Source organism: Arachis duranensis, chromosome 3 (genome assembly GCF_000817695.3).
Source record: "Arachis duranensis cultivar V14167 chromosome 3, aradu.V14167.gnm2.J7QH, whole genome shotgun sequence".
NCBI classification, from domain to species: domain Eukaryota; kingdom Viridiplantae; phylum Streptophyta; class Magnoliopsida; order Fabales; family Fabaceae; genus Arachis; species Arachis duranensis.
In genome coordinates, this window is record NC_029774.3 from 114,247,004 (window position 1) to 114,269,003 (window position 22,000).

The 22,000-nt window shown below is 36.6% G+C and overlaps 1 non-coding gene across 1 annotated transcript; it reads right to left on the reverse strand.

The window, feature by feature from the left end:
* Positions 1 to 5,817: 5,817 nt before the first annotated feature.
* On the reverse strand, positions 5,818 to 5,924 carry LOC127745922 (small nucleolar RNA R71). The gene has a single exon (XR_008007545.1). It is a non-coding gene; the product is annotated as a small nucleolar RNA R71 (small nucleolar RNA).
* Between the last annotated feature and the right edge of the window lie 16,076 nt (positions 5,925 to 22,000).

Consider the following 22,000-nt stretch of genomic DNA (forward strand, 5'->3'; position numbering starts at 1 on the left):
AGAAAAGCGAAATGGGAAATGATAAATCAAAAAATGAGAATTGAGAGAAGAACAAGTCTAATCTAAACAAGGAGTATGAGTCGAGCTGGCAATGAGAACACGGTCTTGTTGCCGTTGGGACCGTCACCGTCAAACACTCCAAAACCCTCCCACTCGCAACTCGCAACTCATAACATCCTTCTTCTCCCCACAATGCCCCTTTATCAAAACAAATTTTTTGAATCTAGCGACAATAAGGCTGCGTTTATTTATAAAGACAGGATATTGGGATAGGCACACTGAGATACAAAATCGTGTTTGGCAGAGGAGATATAGACAAAAACAATGTATCCAGAGACATTAAATTAGTGTATTTTGTGTTCATCCTAACAGGAAGGACACGGAGACACTAATAAAGGACACAACTTATTTTTTATTTTTTCTTTCATTATTTTTGTTAATTTTTTATAATTATATTTTTTATTGTTATGTTTTTTATCACAAATTTTTTGAATGAAAAAAAAATGAGAATAAATTAAATTTTCATAATTTATTCTAATTTATCATCAAACAGAATACAAGAACACAACATTTTGTGTCAATCAGTGTCTTATTCTGTCTTATTTTCACTGTTTTGTCCAGTCCTATTCTTAGAAACAAACGCAGCCTTAAATCCTCCTCAACTTAGAACTAGTAGTTCAACAGAAACAATTCTTCTGTACGATATAAATACTAAACATATATGTCTTTTCTTTAATGAATAAGGCGTAATGAATTAGAGTTGTCCATATATTTTGTTATTCATTGTAGTTAGTTCTGATTGTTATAATTTTACGAAATTTTTAATTACATCACTATATATATTTTTTAATTGAGTCATTGCACTCTTTTTTTTAATTGGGTCCCTATAAAATTAAACTAATTACTGTCAAGAGGGACTTGATTGAAAAAAATTTGGTGCAGGGACCAAATTAAAAAGAAAAAAAAGTATAGGGACCTAATTAAAAATTTCGCAAAACTATAGAGACCAATAGAATAATTAAATCTAGAAATAATATAGTTTTGGATCGTAAAATATTCATTATCTTTTGAATTTTCATAAAACTTTCATGAATTATTTTTTATTTATCATAAATCTTACTAAAACAAGTGAAATTTTGTTTCAAAAATTGTTATCTACATACATAAATAATTACGTCATAGTAGTTAACGATATATATAAATACTATACCGTTAAGTTTTACGTCATAAATTAATAGAAAGACATAACGTGTTCACCATTTATTATCGTAGAAAATTAAATTAATATTTTTTAAAAAAAATAATTAGTCCAAAATCAAAATTTTTAAAATCTAATTGTCACTTTTTTTTAAACAAAAAATAAAAACATGTATTCAAGTCCTTCGGAAAATAAATATAATAAGTACTAAATATGCAAATTTGGGAGAATTTAAGTTTTTGTCACACATTACAAATCTTAGATATATACCGAAAATAAGATAAATAATATTTTTTAAAAAGAAATTATCTTATTTATTGTGCAAATAAAATATAAAAGAAAAAAATTAAGCTCTATATAAATAGCTCCATTTAACATAAATCATCACATTTCTCTCATTCTTCTTCTTTTCTTTGTCTTATAAATAATTAGTAGCAAATCTAAATTTGTTAGTATGTATATAAAAATAGATATGAGAAAGAGTGAGAACAAGACTCATTTGAATTTCCAGCTCCTACATTAATGATTAATGCACACTCGTCGTATGATGAATACAGAGGCACTGGGTTGGATATAGGTTAGAAATGTCAAGTATATATTTTTAACAGCTTTGGAAAACTCATGATTCTGATATAAAATTTTCTGATTTAAAAGTGATGAGCATGTCCTGTTGATGTTCGACGTTTGGGGAAAAATTATAACTCAATAAGTAATGGAACTCTGCGGTAAGCTCAATGATATAGGGGGAGTGTTCCTTCTAACTATGTGCTGCAGGAGGATCCACCATTAGTAACACCGTATCTCTAGTATGCAAATTATGTTAGGCCATATGGAAGAGCACTCAGTCGAACGAGGAGTATATCGCTAATAACAATTCTTACCTACAGCTTTAAATGTTCATAATATTTTTTTTTGAGTGACTAAATGTTCATCATATAAATAGTTTAAGTATTATTTAATAGATATTAGTTTATATTTTTAAATATTAGAATGTTTAATTTAATTTTATTGTATTTTATTTTTTATTTATTTAGTTATTAAATTAAAATTTATATTTGTGAGTTTAAGATTTTTTTATTTTAATATGGTAAAAGGTTATAAATATCTTTTAAATTATTGTAGCTGCCATAAAAAAAATTAAAAAAGTGCCAAAATACTTTTTGATTTTGTGATGATACTATAACGTGGACAAATAAAATTGATTGAATTCTTCCCTTGTATAAAAAAATTGGGTAAAAAATTGAGTGATTTTCTTCTATTCAATTTTCAAATTATAGATTGTAGAGGACTTAGGTTGAGTGAGTCTCTTTCTTATTGTATAAAGAAATTGGATAAAAAAAATAGAGTTGTTTTACTTAATTTTTGGTAACCTTGACAGAATATCGAATTAAGTTTGTAGCAAGATCTCAATTCCGAGAGCAGATACGACTTCTTTAAAAAAAGAGTAGGTTCGACTCGAAAATTACTTAATGTTAGTGTCGAAAGTGAATTGTGCAATACAATGCAGGCAATGAAGTGAAATTGAAATAAGAAAAAAAATAAAAAATAAAGTCGAAACGTTGAAAATGCAAAGAAATTGAATAACAAATGAAAATGAGTAAATTGAAATAAAAAATTTAAATAAATAAACAAAACAGCAAAGCAACGATAAAGAAAAACAAATAACTGAATCAAAACAACAAAAAAGAAACAAGCAGAATTAAATTGAGATTAGGAGAAATTAAATAACTGAATAAAAAAAATACTAAATGACAAAAAAGAAAACGAAACAATAAAATGAACAAAGAAAGAAAATTTATTCTAGACATTCACTCACTTGGACTTGCACTCTATGATTTTCCGTTGCACTCCTCTTTCTTTCCATATCCCCCAAACATCTTTCTTTAATTTTTTTTGCAAAATTGTTAGGACTACCTATTTTGCTAGTTGAATCTTTAAAACTACACCTCCTAAAGAGTCTAACTCTTTCTTCTCGATGGATGTCGAGACTGTCTTTGACCTACAGACCTGTAGGGAAGTCATTAGGAATTGTTTCTACTTTTAAATTAGCCACTTTCAACTTGTCTTATACTGCACCTTTCTTAGGAATTAGTTTATACTTTTGGTACTCAACTACTAATAACTTCTATTTTTTCACAAAATGATGGGCCCGACCTTGATAGAAGTTTTTACTTCGACTGGCATTGCTCCTGATGGGAAGGATGCGTGCTAGGCTACTAAATACCCAAATAATATTTTCGACATCAATTTTGACTCGACTTTTGTGTCAAATTTTATTTAAAATATATAACATGGGTTTTGAGGGTGACCCTGTTATTGATAGCAAGCACGTAGCTTTTCTACTCTTATGGATGAATGTCTTTATCTTTTGTCTTAAATCGATTCAGATCCAAAAAAGTAATTATTTGCCATTAGCTATTATGCTCCACTGCAAAAAGTATGTCAACCTCCTGATGCGTGAGCATCTTTCTTATTTTTTCCTAGTGAATTTGCATTTAAATTGTTGAGTTTAATCAAGAATTAATTATCTTTTAGCCACTATGGATGCTACTTTGAGTCTCGTACAATTTTGTTTATTTTAGATAGCATTTGGTTCGATTTGATGGAGAAGAAGCTTACACAAATGGAAGGAGCACAAGAATTAAAGGAGATGATCAGCGAGGAGCGATGCGTGCACGTACCTCACGCGTGCGCGTGATTTGGAGAATTGTGCAGTGACGCGTGCGCGTACTTAACCCGTACGCGTGACTGACGCGTACGCGTGAATGCGCCTTGTGCAGAAAACACAGAAAACGTTAGGGGCGATTTCTGGGCTCCATTTTGGCACTCAAGTAAGGCGCAGCTCTCTGCCAAATTAGACGCGAATCCAGTGAACTAAGTGGTCCCCACGTTACAAGGCGCAGATTATTTAATTGATTCTGATTTAAATTTTAAAATAGGAAAAGATATTATTTTAAATTTTAGAAATTAGATTTTAAATTAATTAGGATTAGATATAAAAGATTCGGAGATTCTATTCCAATTGACATTCCGTACTTTTACAGTTTACCTGAATCCTTATTTTTCCTCTTTGAACTATGAGCAACTAAACCTCCACTATTAAGGTTAGGAGCTCTGTCTATTGTATGGATTGATACTATTATTTTCTATTTTAATTCATGTGTTGATTTATATTTCAAGAATTGTTTTCGTTCTTTACCTTATGAATTTGGGTGGAACGGAAGTATGACCCTTGTTCTAATTGAGTTCTTGTATAACTTGGAAAAGCTCTTTACTTGAACAACAACTTGAAAACAGATTCTCCTATATTTCTAATTATCTGGACTTAACGGAATACGTGACATATAATCCTCTTATATTTGGGTAATTAGAATTTTTGGGGCATACAAGCTGAAATTTGAACTTCACCCTCTAATTGGAATTAATTGACCAAGGAATTGGCGGTTGATGAATTTTAGAGGAGACTAGAAAGGTCTAAGAAATTAGGATTTAGTCACATATAGTTTTCCAGGAATTAAATCTTGCATGATTAAAATAAATTAATAAGAAAAGTCAATCCGGAAAATAGATAATTCTGAAACCTTAACTGCCTTCTTCATATTGTTTTTCCAACTTAATTATTGCCTGTCTTCTGATATTCTGAAGTTTCTGTTTAATGCTTTTGAACACTCAAACACTATTTTCTGCTTGTCTAACTAAGTAAATCACTTAACCATTGTTGCTTAATCCATCAATCCTCGTGGGATCGACCCTCACTCACCTGAGGTATTACTTGGTACGACCCGGTGCACTTGCCGGTTAGTTTGTGGGTTATAAATTCCGCACCAAATTTTTAGCGCCGTTTCCGGGGATTGATAGTGATTAACAACTATTAGTTGTTTGATTGTTTAGATTAGGCGTTTTAGTTTTAATTTCATTTAAATTTTGTTAAAGTATTTTCAAAAAAATATTTTAATAGCACTAATATTTTTATTAATTTCTGAAATTAAGTTTGGTGTTTCCTAGTTCAGGTTACCTCATTGAGAATTCTCTGCACTTTGACGTAGAGAGTTCCATCTTTTATTGTCTTCTGTTTGTTTATGCGTAGGAACAGAGACAAAGAACATCTCTTAGACTTTATTCCTGAACCTGAAAGAACTTTCAGGCGGCGGTTGCAACAAGCAAGACTCTACAAGGCGACAGAATCCACTATGGACCCTAACATTGCTGTTAATTCCAATGTGGCAAATCCGAATGGGAATAAACAACAAAGGAGAGTACTTGGGTCTTACTCTGCGCCTACTGCAGATCTGTATGGAAAAAGCATTGTGGTGCCTCCTATAGCTGCGAACAACTTTGAGTTGAAGCCACAATTGGTCACCCTGGTGCAACAAAACTGCCAGTATCATGGTCTTCTCCACGAAGACCAAAATCAATTTATTTCTAGTTTTCTGCAGATTTGTGATACTGTGAAGACAAATGGAGTGAACCCAGAGGTGCATAAACTCATGCTCTTCCCGTTTGCTCTGAGCGATGGAGTAAAGCTATGGCTGGATTCTCAACCCAAGGAGAGTTTAGATACTTGGGACAAGGTTGTTACTAAGTTTCTTACTAATTTTTTCCCACCAAAGAAGCTGACTAAGCTTAGGGTGGAGGTTCAGACCTTCAGGCAGAAGGATGGTGAAACTCTTTATGAAGCTTGGGAGAGATACAAGCTACTGACTAGGCAATGCCCTCTGGACATGTTCTCCAAGTAGACCCAACTAGATATCTTTTATGAAAGTTTGGGTGAAATGTCTAAGATGTGTTTAGATAATTCTGCTGGTGGTTCACTGCACAAGAAGAAGACACCGGATGAGACTATTGAGCTTATTGAAGTGGTTGCTAGCAACCAATATTTATACTCATCTAACAGGAATCCTGTGAACTCTGAGGCTCCTCAGAAGAAGGGTGTTATGGAAGTAAAAGCTCTAAATGCTATTCTTGCTCAGAACAAGCTCAGGTCTCAACAAATAAGTCTACTTACTCAACACATGGGTGACATGCAAGTCTCAGCTATCAACACCCAAAATTTACCTCAAGAGATCTCCTATGACATGACAGGTAATTTTGTGCAAAATAATAATTATGATTATGCTCAATCCTCATCTGAACATGTCAATTATATGGGGAGTAGTCTTAGAAATCCCAATAATGACCCATATTTTAAGACATACAATCAGAGGTAGAGGAATCACCCAAATTTTGGGTGGAGAGACCAACCTCAGAGACCTCAGAATTTCAACAATAATTCTCTGGGCAGCTTCCAACAGAACAATTATAATAACCACCAATTTCAGTCTCAGCAGCAATAACCACCTCAGCAGGCAAACTCTAAGTCCCAAGAAGATTCTAATTGGGAGATGATGAGGAGTTTTATGCAGGAAACCAAAGCCTCCATTAGAAACTTGAAAGTGCAAATGGGCCAACTAAGCAAGCAAATACCTGAGAGGTCTGCAAGTATATTCTCAGGTGATACAGTGGTGAACCCAAGAGAATATTGTAAGGTTATTCAATTAAGAAGTGGTAAAGTAGCTGGCTCTGAGACCAAGGTCAATGAGGACTTAATTGAAAAAGAAGCTCCAGAGGAGAAGAAGGAAGATGTGGAGCACGCCCCTCCTAAGCGTGCAGACAACCCATTCCCTGATTCTCTTGACACTTATTCTACCTTGCCAAAGTCTCCTGAATACAAGCCAAAAATGCCATACCCTCAGAGGCTTCAGAAGGCATCCAAAGAAAAGCAGTTCTCTAAATTTTTAGATGTCTTCAAGAAGCTACAGATCAACATTCCTTTTGCAGAGGCTCTTGAGCAAATGCCTCTCTATGCTAAATTTATGAAAGAATTGTTGACCTACAAGAGGAATTGGAAGGAACAAGAAACAGTGGTGTTAACCAAGGAATGCAGTGCATTATTCAACACAACCTTTCTGAGAAGATGCCAGATCCAAGGAGCTTTGTAATTCCTTGCACTATTGGAGATGTTACCATTCAGAGAGCTTTATGTGATCTTGGAGCTAGCATCAATCTGATGCCATTTTTAGTGATGAAAAAGCTTCAAATTGAGGAGGTAAAACCCATTCGTATTTCTCTTCAACTTGCTTATCTTTCTATTAAATTACCTGTGGGTGTTGTTGAGGATTTACTTGTTAAAGTATGACCATTTATTTTTTCTGTTGATTTTGTTATATTAGACATGGAAGAGGAGGTAAAATCCTCTATTATACTTGGTAGACCCTTTTTAGGTATAGGTAGAGCTCTGATTGATGTGCAAAATGGTGAATTGACCCTGAGGGTCAATGAAGAACAGGTGGTTCTCAATGTTTTGAAGCTGTCAAGCACCCTAATGATTTTGAAGGGTGTATGAAAATAGATGTTATTGAACCACTTGTTCAAGAGGTACTGAAAGCTGAGGTACTTGATGACATTCTGGATCCTATTTCTGAGTATAAATTAGTGGAAGTTGATGATTCATCACCCCACAAGGCCATGGTTCACACGCCTAAAGCAGAGGAGGAAGCCCCCAAGCTTGAGTTCAAACATTTACCTCCTTCTCTAAAATATGAGTTCTTGGGTGAAAATGATTCATATCGGTGATTATTAGCTCTTCCCTGAAGTCTGAAGAGGAAGAGGCGCTTATTTCAGTGCTTAGGAGCCATAAAACAGCTCTTGGGTGGACCATTAGTGACTTGAAGGGGATCAGTCCAACCAAGTGTATGCACAAGATCCTCCTTGAAGATGATGCTAAACCAGTTGTGCAACCACAAAGGAGACTCAATCTAACAATGAAAGATGTGGTCCAAAAAGAAGTAACGAAATTATGGGAAGTAGGTATTATTTACCCTATTTCTGACAGTCTTTGGGTAAGTCCTGTGCAGGTAGTTCCCAAGAAAGGAGGGATGACAGTGATCAAGAATGGAAAGAATGAGCTTATTCCTACAAGGACAGTCACAGGATGGAGAATGTATATAGACTATAGGAGGCTCAACATTGCTACAAGGAAGGATCACTTCTCCCTGCCTTTCATTGATCAGATGCTTGAGAGGTTAACTGGTCATGCTTTTTATTGTTTTCTGGATGGATATTCTGGATATAATCAAATTGCAGTGGACCCTCAAGATCAAGAGAAGACAACATTCACATGCCCCTTTAGAGTGTTTGCCTACAGGAGAATGCCATTTGGACTCTGTAATGCTCCAGCAACTTTTCAGAGATGTATGCTTTCAATTTTTTCTGATATGGTTGAAAAATTCATTGAGGTATTTATGGATGACTTTTCTGTTTTTGGTAGTTCTTTTGAATCCTACTTTAACCATTTATCTCTTGTCTTGAAATGGTGTCAAGAATCAAACCTTGTTTTAAATTAGGAAAAATGTCATTTTATGGTTATAGAAGGTATTGTTCTTGGGCATCGGATTTCAAGTAAAGGGATTGAGATTGACAGAGCAAAGGTGGAGGTAATTAAAAAATTACCACCACTAGCTAATGTTAAGGCAGTCAGGAGTTTCTTGGGTCATGCAGGATTTTATAGGAGATTTATAAAGGACTTTTCTAAAATTGCTAAACCATTGATTAACCTGTTAGTTATTGATGTTCCTTTTGTGTTTGATGCTGAATGTCTGCATGCTTTTGAAACTCTGAAAGCAAACCTTACCTCTGCTCCTATTATAGCTCCCCCTAACTGGGATTTACCATTTGAATTGATGTGTGATGCCAGTGATTTTGCTATAGGAGCTGTTTTAGAACAGAGGCATGGTAAGCTTATACATGTTATTTACTATGCCAGTCGTGTGTTAAATGATGCCCAAAAGAATTACACAACTACAGAAAAAGAATTATTAGCTATTGTGTATGCTATTGATAAGTTTAGGTCCTATTTAATTGGTTCTAAGGTTATTATTTATACTGATCATGCTGCTTTGAAGTACCTTCTAACCAAACAGGATTATAAACCAAGATTAATCAGATGGGTGTTACTCCTTCAGGAGTTTGATATTGAGATAAATGACAGGAAAGGGTCAGAAAATCAAGTAGCTGACCATCTCTCCAAAATTGAGCCTGAAGCAGGAGTACAACCACCTACAGCTATGACTGAGACATTTTTGGATGAGCAATTGTTCCTCATTCAGTAGGCTCCATGGTTTGCAGACATTACAAATTACAAAGTCATGAGTTTTATCCAAAAGGAGTACAGCAGGAAATAAGTAAAGAAGATATTGACTGATGCGAAGTACTACATTTGGGAGGAACCATACCTTTTTAAAAGGTGTTCAGATGGTATCATCCGAAAATGTGTCCCAGATGAAGAAACACAGCAGATTCTTTGGCACTGTCATGGTTCTGATTATGGAGGCCACTTTGGTGGTGAAAGGACAACAACAAAGGTCCTTCAAAGCGGGTTTTAGTGGCCAACTCTCTTCAGGGACGCAAGAGCATTCATGAAGCACTGTGACAGATGTGAAAAAGCCACGAATCTCCCTGCCAACCATGAAATGCCATAGCAGGGAATTCTTGAGGTTGAGTTGTTTGATGTGTGGGGAATTGATTTCATGGGACCTTTCCCACCCTCACATTCAAACAACTATATTTTAGTGGCGGTTGACTATGTGTCTAAGTGGGTGGAAGCTGTAACTCTACCCACCAATGATGCCAAGGTGGTAATGAGCTTTCTTCAGAGATATATCTTCATCCGGTTTGGTGTCCCAAGGACACTCATTAGTGATGGAGGAAGCCACTTCTGTAATAGACAGTTGGACTCACTTCTGCATAGATATGGAGTCCGTCATAAAGTGGCAACCCCCTATCACCCTCAGACAAGCGGACAGGTTGAAGTTTCCAACAGGGAACTCAAGAGGATTCTAGAGAAGACCGTCAGTGTTTCAAGAAAGAACTGGTCTAGGAAGCTCGATGATGCTCTCTGGGCATACCGGACAGTGTACAAGACTCCCATTGGCATGTCCCCTTACCAGTTGGTCTATGGCAAAGCCTGTCACTTGCCAGTTGAGCTGGAGCATAAAGCTTACTGGGCAGTCAGGTATCTACCGTGAAGCTGAAATCCCGATGGTCAGGACTGTTTGTGGTTACCAGAACTTCACCATATGGTCATGTGGAAATACAGGAAGAGAATTCTGACAGAAAATTTACAGCGAATGGCCAGAGGTTGAAGCACTATCTTGGAGGCGAGATTGATCGCCAGAGGTCCGCTCATCTACTGAATTAGCAGAATTGACCGTCAAGCTAGTGACGTTAAAGAAGCGCTTGTCGGGAGGCAACTCGATGATTTCGTATCCTTAGTTATTTTCGTAGTAGTAGTTTTCTTATTTATTTGATTTTTATTGAGTTTTATCTGATCATGTAGCTATTTTAGAACATGAACTGAACACTTCAAAAAAAATAGAAGAAGAAGAAAATTCACCCGAGAGATAGGTCGGAGTGGTGCTGGAAACGTGCCCTGCGCACAAGCAACTCCACGCGTACGCATCCATGATGTGTGCGCGTCGCATGCGCAGTTGCCAGACCACGCGTAAGCGTCCCTGACGCGTACGCGTGACCCTGGAAATCAGCGTAAATAGGTGTTTGGCCAGCGAGTTGTGATGGCTTGGGGCTGGAATTGTGATAGAAGCATAATCCTCATCACGCGTACGTGTCCCTGATGCGTGCGCGTCACTTTCATTTTGTCCCCATCCACACGTGCGCGTACCTGATGCGCAAGCGTCATCTGTCTATCTAGCCTTCATGTGCATCAACCCGAGAGTTGTGCGCGCGCGAGGATGTCTTCACGCAATTCGCACAAACTAAGAGCACGTGGACGCGTCTCAGACGCGTGCGCGTTGCTTGAGCTTCATGCGACCCACGCGTACGCGTGCTGTACTCGTACGCATCGATCGCGCCGCATCACTTACCCAGCGCGCCACCCTGTTTTCATTCTCTCTCTATCTCCCAAATCCTAATTCTCTCTCGTTCTTTCCCCATTTTATTCTTCTTTTATCATACTAATTGCTTTTATGTCCCTCTCTATTTTCAGTTCTTCTTTACTTGAGGACAAGCAAACCTTTAACTTTGGTGTTGACGCTTCGCTTATGGCTTTTTTGTTTAGCACCAAAGGGAGATGAATGTTCTTTATGGAGGAATGAGATGGTCACCAGCATAACTGAGGTGATTGAGTTCCTTTCATTCTATTTCTCTTCCGTTCTTATTTTGTTATCTTCTATTTTCTGTTGCTTTGATTGCTTGCATGATCTTTAGTACTTTCAGTAAAAAAAATTTGCCTCATGTATTGCTCACTAAACTTGAATTCAAAAGAAAAAGAAGTGATGTATTGCATGAGAAATTGAGTTTATATTTAAGAGTAGTCTTATTTACTTAAATGTGGTGGTATTATTTGTGATTTTGAATGCATGACCTGAACAATGCATATTTGAATTTGAATCAAACGATGTTGATGTATAAGGAACAGGAATTTAGAAAATTATTAAAACTTCTCTGAAATAAACAAAAATGTAATCCTTGAAGCAAAAGAAACAGCAAAAGAAAAAACTATAAAAGCAAAGTCCAAGGCTCTGAGCATCAATGACTAGGAAGGTCAGACATGATTAAAAGCTCAAAGAGTTGTTTCCCTAGTCATATGTTTGTGGTGTTTTTATTTCAAATAATCCTTGAGACAGAACACTTCGAGTCGAGACCAAGTGCGTTTGACAGAGTATGTCAAAGGCTTTGAGCACCACTGTCTGGGAGTAACTAAAAGAAAAATCAGAACTTAAAGAGAGTTCCCCAATTAAGTGCTTGTGGTGTTTCTGTGTCAAGTAACCCTTGAGACAAAATATTTAAAGTCACGGCTAGGCTCAAGGTGCAAAGCACCAAAGAAAAATAAATTAAAGAAAATTATGTTGTGTTCAAGGATTAAAATGGAGTATAAAGATCAGAGAATTCATAATATGATTTGAATTCTAATTCTGAATGACACTGACGTTCCTCTAATTCAAAGGAGAGTGAGATGCCAAAACTATTCAGGATTGCAGTTGTAAACCCCACTATAAGAAGAGACAGGAGCTTAATCGAACTCTCATTCTCATGCAAATTCACACCCTAAGCCTATATTAGTTTTGGTTGCTTGAGGACAAGAAACAATTCAAGTTTGGTGTTGTGATGCGTGAGCATCTTTCTTATCTTTTTCTAGTGAATTTGCATTTAAATTGTTGAGTTTAATCAAGAATTAATTATCTTTTAGCCACTATGGATGCTACTTTGAGATTCGTGCAATTTTGTTTATTTTAGGTAGCATTTAGCTGGATTTGATGGAGAAGAAGCTTGCACAAATGAAAGGAGCACAAGAATTAATGGAGATTATTAGCGAGGAGCAACGCGTGTGCGTACCTGACGCGTGCGCGTGATTTGGAGAGTTGTGCAGCGACGCGTGCGCGTACATGACATGTTCGCGTGACACGCAAAGAAGACCATCAACGCGTACGCGTGATTGACGCGTACGCGTGACATGCGCCACGTGCAGAAAATACAGAAAACGCTGGGGGCGATTTCTGAGCCCTATTTTGGCACTCAAGTAAGGTGCAGCTCTCTGCCAAGTTAGGCGCGAATCCAGTGAAGCCAAGTGGTCCCCACGTTACAAGGCACGGATTATTTAATTGATTCTAATTTAAATTTAAATTTTAAAATAGAAAAAGATATTATTTTAAATTTTAGAAATTAGATTTTAAATTAATTAGGATTAGATATAAAAGATTCAAGGATTCTATTCCAATTGACATTCCGTACTTTTACAGTTTACCTGAATCCTTATTTTTCTTCTTTGAACAATGAGAAACTAAACCTCCACTGTTAAGGTTAGGAGCTCTGTCTATTGTATGGATTGATACTATTATTTTCTATTTTAATTCATGTGTTGATTTATATATCAAGAATTTTTTTCGTTCTTTATCTTATGAATTTGGGTGGAACAAAAGTATGACCCTTGTTCTAATTGAGTTCTTGTATAACTTGGAAAAGCTCTTTACTTGAACAACAGCTTGAAAACATATTCTCCTAAATTTCTAATTATCCGGACTTAATGGGATACGTGACATATAATCCTCTTATATTTGGGTAATTAGGATTTTTGGGACATACAAACTGGAATTTGAACTTTACCCTCTAATTGGAATTAATTGACCAAGGAATTGGTGATTGATAAATTTTAGAGGAGACTAGAAAGGTCTAAGAAATTAGGGTCTAGTCACATATAGTTTGCCAGGAATTAAATCTTGCATGATTAAAATAAATTAATAAGAAAAGTTAATCCGGAAAATAGATAACTCTGAAACCTTAACTGCCTTCTTCATATTGTTTTTCCAACTTAATTATTTCCTGTCTTCTGATATTCTGAAGTTCCTGTTTAATGCTTTTGAACACTCAAACACTATTTTCTGCTTGTCTAACTAAGTAAATCACTTAACCATTGTTGCTTAATCCATCAATCCTCATGGGATCGACCCTCACTCACCTGAGGTATTACTTGGTACGACGCGGTGCACTTGTCGGTTAGTTTGTGAGTTATAAATTCCGCACCCTCCCTTCCTTAATTCTGGGTCAATTGTATGAAACACTTTCTCTAGTCGTTAGCGAAATTCGATGAGGTGAATCTTCGATCAATCCCTTTGGTCCCCTTTGAGTTGTAAATCTATGGTTGAAGGCTATACTCAAGCTTTAATTTAGTTTGTGATCATGCACAGTGCTTAGAACAGGGACAGGAGGACTCAGAATGAAGAACAAAATACCATGGAGTAAGGAGCTTTCGAAGGGCTTGGGCATTAAATGCAGGAATGGCGTTTAGCGCCAGGAAGGGAGCCAGAGAACCTAGCGTTAAACACCATGAGGGTGTTTAACACCCAGGAAGGATTACAGAGACTGGCGTTAAACGCCAGGTGGGTGGTTAACTCCCATGAAGGAGGCATTTTTCAACCCACCAAGGACGCTAAATGCCAGCTGAGCGTTTAGTGCCACACTTGACTCGTCCTAGTTTCAAAAAAAAGAAAAAAACTGGCGTTTCACACCACAAAAGGGATAATGTCTTCACCGTTTGGGTGCTAAATGTCAAAGGTGGCATTTATCACCAGCAAGGGGAGTTCAATTCCAAAAATTTGTAAATTGAGATTTCAAACGGTCACTTCCCCTTTCTCACCACTTTTTGACCGTCTACCTTCTCTCTCTTCCCCCACTACTCATCCTCAACCATCAACTTATCTTTTTTCCAACCATTTTCATATCATATCTCATCAAATTCCCATCATATCTTTTCATATCATATCTCCAACAATTAAAATTCACTGCCCTTTTCACCCATTCCCCATGACCGAACCTTAACCCCTATAAATACTATTCTCCTCTTCTCTTTTCACCACACCTCTCCTCCACACCTTTCCACATCACTTCATTTCTCGCATTCTTATCTTTTTCTTTGCTCAAGGACGAGCAAAAGCTTTAAGTTTGGTATTGGGGCGCTCTGCTTTTCACCTTCTTCACATTTCTTATAGCATCAAAAGTTGGAGAATCCTTTTCAAGGAAGAGGAAAGAAAAGGCTCCCTCTATAATTTCACATGAGGTCAACCGATTTTACATTAAGGTTCATGAGAAGCACTATTATAAGATTGTCAGCAAAAAGAAAGTGATACCGGAGGTGAAGTTTGACTTGAAGCCAAACGAGTATCTGGAGATTCAGGAACAGATTCGAAGCAGGGGTTGAAAAGTTCTGACCAACCCTGTGACTAAGGTTAGAGTTCTGAAGGTTAGAGAGTTCTATAAAAATCTATGGGTGATTAACAAGCATAGCAAGGATGCATCCCGAGTTCAAGACTTGGCGCACCATAGTCCGAGGGAAGACCCTACAGTTCGGTATGGAGAGAGTGAGAGAGATACTTCAGCTGCGTCCATCCAAGGATGACCCTCACTCCTACACTAGAAGAGTCAGAGCTAATCAAAGACTAGATCAAGTCCTCAAGGATATATGCCTACTCGGAGCACAGTGGAGGAAGGATGCTAAGGGCCAGCCATACCAGCTGGGAAGGCAGGATCTGAAGCCAGTTGTTAGAGGATGACTGGAGTTCATTCAGCGCTTCATCTTTCCCACTAGTAACCGATCTGAGATTACTGTGGACCGAGCTGTGATGAGTCACGGCATCATGCTCGGCAATGAGGTGAAAGTTCACCATGTGATCCCTCTAGAGATATACAACATAGCAGCAAAGACCTTCACCTCTGCTAGATTATCCTTCCCCCACCTCATCTTTCGCTTATGTGAGGCTGCTAATGTCCAGATTGATAGAGACATTCTTATTGCAGTTGATAGACCGATCATTAGGAGGGGTATAGAGTATGCTCAAAAACTTGGACAAGAACCACCTCAGGAGCCAGTTCTCCCTCCTCAGTAGGAGCATCTTGAATCACCTGAGGAACACTATCTTCCTTTGCACGAGTACTGGACTCAGCTGGCGGTATCCATTGGACAATTGATATCTACTATGGATCAGCTGAAACAGAAGCATAAGAGCCAATCTACCATCGTCCACAAGCTGATGGAGGAGCAGTAGAGACAGGGACGTGAGTTGGAGGATCTGAAACGCTGGAGTGGATTCTCAGCAGAGAGCAGCAGCCACCATGACTGAGGTGGTTGAATTTCATTACCTTATGCCTACCCTATTTCTTGTTTTCAGTATTTTTATCTTGTTCCCTGTTATTTACTTTTTTGAGTATTTGCATGATCACTAGCAGTCTTTTATTGCTTGCTAATTTAGTTATTTATTTTGTTATTTTATATTTATTTTGAAAGATGTCTCATGTATTGCTCATCGAGCTTAAAAAAACTCAAAAGAAAAAGAAAAGAAATAGTAAAATGCATAAGGCTTGAGTTATTTATATTATGAGTTTTTCTAGTTACTTTGATGTGGTCGCATTATCTTTAACTCTGAATGTATGAATAAATAGTACATATTTGATATTGAAGTTAAGAATGTTGGTTTTTGAAGTACAGGAACTTAGAGAAGTATTATGAATTCTCTAACCTAGTAAGACATTGATCCTTGAAGCAAAATAAGCAGCAAAAAGAAAAATAAAATAATAAGAAAGAAAATAAAAAGAAAGGTCCAAGACTCTGTGCATCAATGGTTAAGAGGGTCAAAATTGATCTAAAACTCAAAAGAGTGGTTTTTCCTAACCATATGCTTGTGGTGAAATGTGTCAAGTAATCCTTGAAACAAAACACTAAGAGTTGTGTCCAAATGCAATAGAGTATGCCAAAGGCTCTGAGCGCCACTGATTGAGAGAAATTAAAAGAAAAACTAGAACTCAAAGAATTCCTCAGTTAAGTGCTTGTGGTGTTTTTGTATAAAGTTAAGCTTAAGGACAAAACACTTAGAGTCACGGTTAAACTCAAGGTGCAAAGCACCAAGAAAATGAAAAGAAAAAGCTGTGTTCAAGGATCAATTAAAGCTTAAAGAAGAAAATCCATAATGTCATCTGAGTTCTAGTACTGAAGGTTATTAATATTTCTGAACTTCAAAGGATAGTGGATGCTAAGCCTATTCAGAGTTAGAGTGTCATTAGCCCCACTCAGTAACTAGACATGAGCTTAAATGAACACTCAAGTCCTAAGCCTTTTTCTCTTCTTTCTCAGACCTAGATTGTTTTAGTTACTTGAGGGCAAGCAACAGTTCAAGTTTGGTGTTGTGATACGTGAGCATCTTGTACCCTTTTTTCCTCTATTTTTTAGTCATTTTCAGTAATATTTACTAAGTTTTATTATATTTTAGTGCAAAAATCCTCTTTAGAGGCTACTTTGAATTGTTTTAGTATTTTTATAATTTCAGGTGAAATTCGAAGCAATTTTGCAAAGTTTGGAGCAAAAAGAAAAATACTTAGAGCAACTGTCTTAGGCACTAAACGTCAAGCTGGTGTTTAGCGCTAGCAAGCCAGCATTCCAGGGACGTCTCTACCCATTCTGGGCGCTAAACGCCCATCTAGCGTTTAGTGCCAAGCATCCTGAACCGAATCCACCCTCTTGGAACATCTCTAGCTGGATTTAGCTTTTATTAGTTATCTTATCTTTTATTTTTGTAATTTTTATTTACAAACAATATCTTTTAGTTTTAGGATTTAATATTTTATTTTATTTTCAAATCAAATTAGGTTAGATATAAAAGGGAAAAGATTCACCCTTTAGAAGGGAGATCTTCTCACTTCCGCACTTTCACACTTTTCAGAACCCTTGTTTTCTCTAAAAGCCATGAGCCACTAAACCTCCTTGGTTAAGGTTAGGAGCTCTGTTTATTTCTATGGATTAAGACTATTACTTTTCTATTTTAATTAATGTATTGATTCAGTTCCAAGGATTACTTTCGTTCTTAATTTTATGAATCTGAGTGGAACGAGAGTATGATCCTTATTCAAGATGCGTTCTTGTGACCCTCGGGAGAGGTCTCTCATCTGAACAATGCTTGAAAGTAAATTCCTCCTAAATTGCTAATTACTTGAACTAATCTGGATACGTGACATATAATACGTTTAGCCTTGGATAATTAGGGGTTTTGTGGCCATAAACTAGATTTGAACTTAACCCTCTAATCGGAATCAAGTGACCAAGAGATTGGCGGTTGATGAAGGTTAGAGGAAACTAGATCACTAAGAGATTAGAGTTTAGTTAATTACAGTTTGCCATCAAATGAATCTTACATGATTAAAATAGTTCGTAAGAAAACTTGATCCGAAAAAGTAAACATCTCTCATACCTTAACTATTTCTTTCATTGATTTCTACTCCAAACGTATTGTTGCTTTCTTTACTCTTGATTTAGTGTTTAATGCTTTTAAAACCCAAAAAACCAACTTTTCTGTTCATCTGACTAAGCCAATCAGTTGACCATAGTTGCTCAGTTCCTCAGTCCTCGTGGGATCGACCCTCACTTACGTGAGGTATTACTTGGACGACCCAATGAACTTTCTGGTTTAGTTGTGGATATTCTCAAAATCCGCACCAAACTACCAACTCCAAAAGAAAGATCCTCAAACCCTGGGCATAAATATAACTAGTGTTGTCTATTACCGGGGCTTCAGCGATAAAATTCATGGTCGAACAAAGATCGCTGGATATCCTCCAGGTACCATGTTTCCTTAATACTTCAAACATTGCATTTTTTACTCATATTATATTTTTTATTTTTCAGCTACTTGGCCTACAGAAATTTCTGGTGATGCTCTTGACCCCAAGCCAGTCGAAGAGAATTAGGAGTCAGATGAAGATGCTTCTCCGAAGAAAACGAAATCCAGGAGAGGTAGAGGCCAAGGGAAGTCAAGTGAAGCCATTCTTTTCTAAAAAAAATGTGAGGCTGTTGACATTCTTCTTAGTGCAAATCCTAAAAAAGTACAAAGAACATATCTCACCATTTCTTCTAAGGTATTTTTGTAGTACCTTTAAGCTTATAGTCAAAGTTTGTTTTGAATAAATACTTAATAGCTCTCCTGCTATCTCTTTTATTCTCAATCTAAATAGTCGAAGCAAAGCTCCAAGTCTCGGGTCGAAGCAGAAAGTCATTCTGAACTAGAGGTTGACCCATTCGATATCGAGACTAAATTAACTCAACTTGCTCCTCCCATAGTTCCTCGACCAATGGCTATACCATCCATTCCCGTTCTAAGTCCAGTACAGCCCATTCCGTCGACTGCTGCCTCTCAGGGCTCGACTAATTCTCCATTGGTAAATTTCTTTACCATTTTCATATTTCATTTTAACTGTTCATATTCACACTCATTGCCTATCTCTTGTAGGTGAGCTATATGTCTTTGCCAAGTGATGCAAAAACACATCAAGAGTCAGGTGTTGTTTTAACAATTGCTGCAGTCATTTCTATAGTCACCCCAAACATAAATCAGGTTGCTGTCGAACAGGATTTGGAGCCTCCTTTCAATGTTCCTCCTACACCAGAGACTAGGGATTTAGACTTTGAAGACTTAAACTTCGACCTTGCCAACATTTTATCTGAAGCTTGACAAGTATATTCCTCAGAGGGGACTAAGGTACTCTCTTCCTCCGATCCATAACTGAATCTTGTGCCCTTAGTTCCAAAATTAATGCCAGGGGCACCGACCCATGAAAAAGTCATTTCTCCCCAACCTCAAATACCACCAGGTCTTGATCCTTTAGGTGTCAAGAAAGTGAACACAATTCTCAATTGCCTTAATTAACCTTTAGAAGATATCAACAATAATGCTAACTCAAAGGTTCAACTACTTGATGCTCTTAAATTTTTGGATAAAAAAATTTTCATTGAGGTTCATACAGCTCTAGGGGTCTTCATCAAAGATATATATAATCATATCTCTAAGTTTGAAGTTGCTGAGAAAAAATTGAAGAAGTCGATTGAGGCGTTGGCCAATCATGACACCCAATTGAAGAAATGTGATATGGCCAAGTCTCAAATCAAATAAGTTTTATCAAAGGGTCAAACTTAAAAACAAATCCTGACATCGAGAATTGAGGTTCTTAGGAAAGATTTAGCTGAGTTAAAGGCTAGCAAAGAGAAAGTTGTTGTCACAAATTCAACTTTGACACTTCGACTTCAGAAGATCCAGAAAATGTATGATTCTTAAACTTCAAGTCGTCCTACCTTCGTTGAAGCAGTAACTCTAGCCATACAGCCCAAGATGAAATCTTTGAAGTTTCTGTTGCTCTGGGTTGAAAACTAGAAGACTTGAAACTTAAGTTTAGAATTGTGTTTGAATTTTGATTTTGTGTCTTTTGTAATTTTAATGATGTTTCAACTATATTTTGTATGAACTTCTCTTTTATAGAATTCATCTTTTGATTTAATAACAATGGTATAACTTGAGATATTTGCCATTTATATGCCCTACTTGTCTATCGGTTTCTATATCTCTTAGCTCATATGCATTGCCATCAAATATTTTTTGACCTGAAAAGGTCATTCCCATAAAGGTGACCATTTTTCTTTAACTTGCTCAGTGGAAAGTATCACTTTTAAAACCAAGTCATCAACTACAAATTTTTTATTCTTTACCTTCTTATTGTATGACTTAGCTATCAGTTCTTTCTGTCGAATCATTCTATCTAATGCAGTTAGTCGAGATTGATCTAATTCATCTATCATACTTGACCAGTATTGTTTGACAGGAAAATCATTTTATTTTTTCACTCTAATAGTTTACAAATTTATTTCAAGTAATAAAACAACTTTATGATCATATACCAGCTCATAAGGTGTCGAACTTGTGGCCTTTTTAGGTGAACACCTATATGCCCATAGTACTTGGCTTAGAGTATTATGCCAATTTCGAAGTTGTCTCTCTATATGTTTTTTAATTAAACTTATTAGAATTTTATTAATGGCTTCGACTTGGCCATTAGCTTGTGCATAATAGAAAGTCGAATATATTATTTTAATACCTTGTGATTCAACAAATTCCTTCATTTATCGACCTGTAAACTTGTTCCCTTGATCTGTGGTCAAAGTCTAGAGAATGACGAATCTATGAATAATCGACTCCTCAATAAAGTCGATTATCTTAGCTTGGGTAACCTCTTTCATGGGCACACAGCTTCCACCCGTTTTGTAAAGTAGTCGACTATCACCAAGATAAACTTATGCCCCTTAGTCGAAGGAGGGTGAATCATTCCTATTAAGTCGAGAGTCCATCCTTTGAATGGCCATGACTTGACTATAGAATATAAGTCAAAGGCGAGGACTCTTTGAATAGGTGCATGCCTTTGGTGTAAGACCCCGAATTTTCAGAAGTTCTATTACAAATTATTTTTTAATTAAATCAAGTTTTGATAAATTGAGTTTAGTTAATATTATGAACTAAAAGAAAATTAATTACATTATCTCTAATTTTAAATTAGAGTACTTATTTGAAACTAATTAGTAAGATGATAAATAAATAATGTTCTTGAAATAATTTTAATGGATTACATTTAGTTTTCAATTACTACCCTACCCTCCAATTTTATCAAAATACCTAAATTAATCGTCATTTTTATTAACACACACTCCCTCATCATCTCTCTGCAATGCCATCACACACACAACACTGATCAGAGAGAGAGTAATTGAAGGAAGGAAGAAAGGGAGAAGAGAAGAAGAGGAAAAGAAAAGAGAGGACGACAATGGCTAGGACTCCGCCGCCATCGTCGTCGTCGTCGTGGCTGGATAGGTAGAGGACCGAAAAGAAGAGAAGGAGGCACGCGACAGAGAAGAGGGAGGAAAAGATAGTTCCACGCCACCGTCGTGTCTATCGCAGGCGTGGAAGACCTTCGCCATCGCTAGTGCAGTTGAGTCCGTTGCCGAACTAAGCTAAGAAAAAGGATAAAGGTGCGACGAGAGAGAAACTCCGAGGGAGAAGGTCGCGACGGAAGGTGCTGTTGCGGTGGTTGCTATCACCGCCAAGCTCAGTTGCCAGAGCTGTCAGAGCAAATAACTAAATTAAAGCAACAAAAAAGAAACAAACAGAATTAAATTGAGATTAAGAGAAATTAAATAATTGAATAAAAAGAAAAAAAAAACTAAATGTTGGAAAAGAAAAAAAACAATAAAATGAACAAAGAAAGAAAATTGACTCTAGAAACTCATTTATACTTGCATTCTATAATCTTTTGTTGTATTGCTAAGACTGAAAATTTTTGCAAAATTTTGTGACTGTGAAGTGTTTTGATTGAAATCTCTGAATTTTTCTGAACTTTTCTTATTTATAGACCACAAGAAGTAAACTGTAGACACGATCTAGCTTCCCCTTC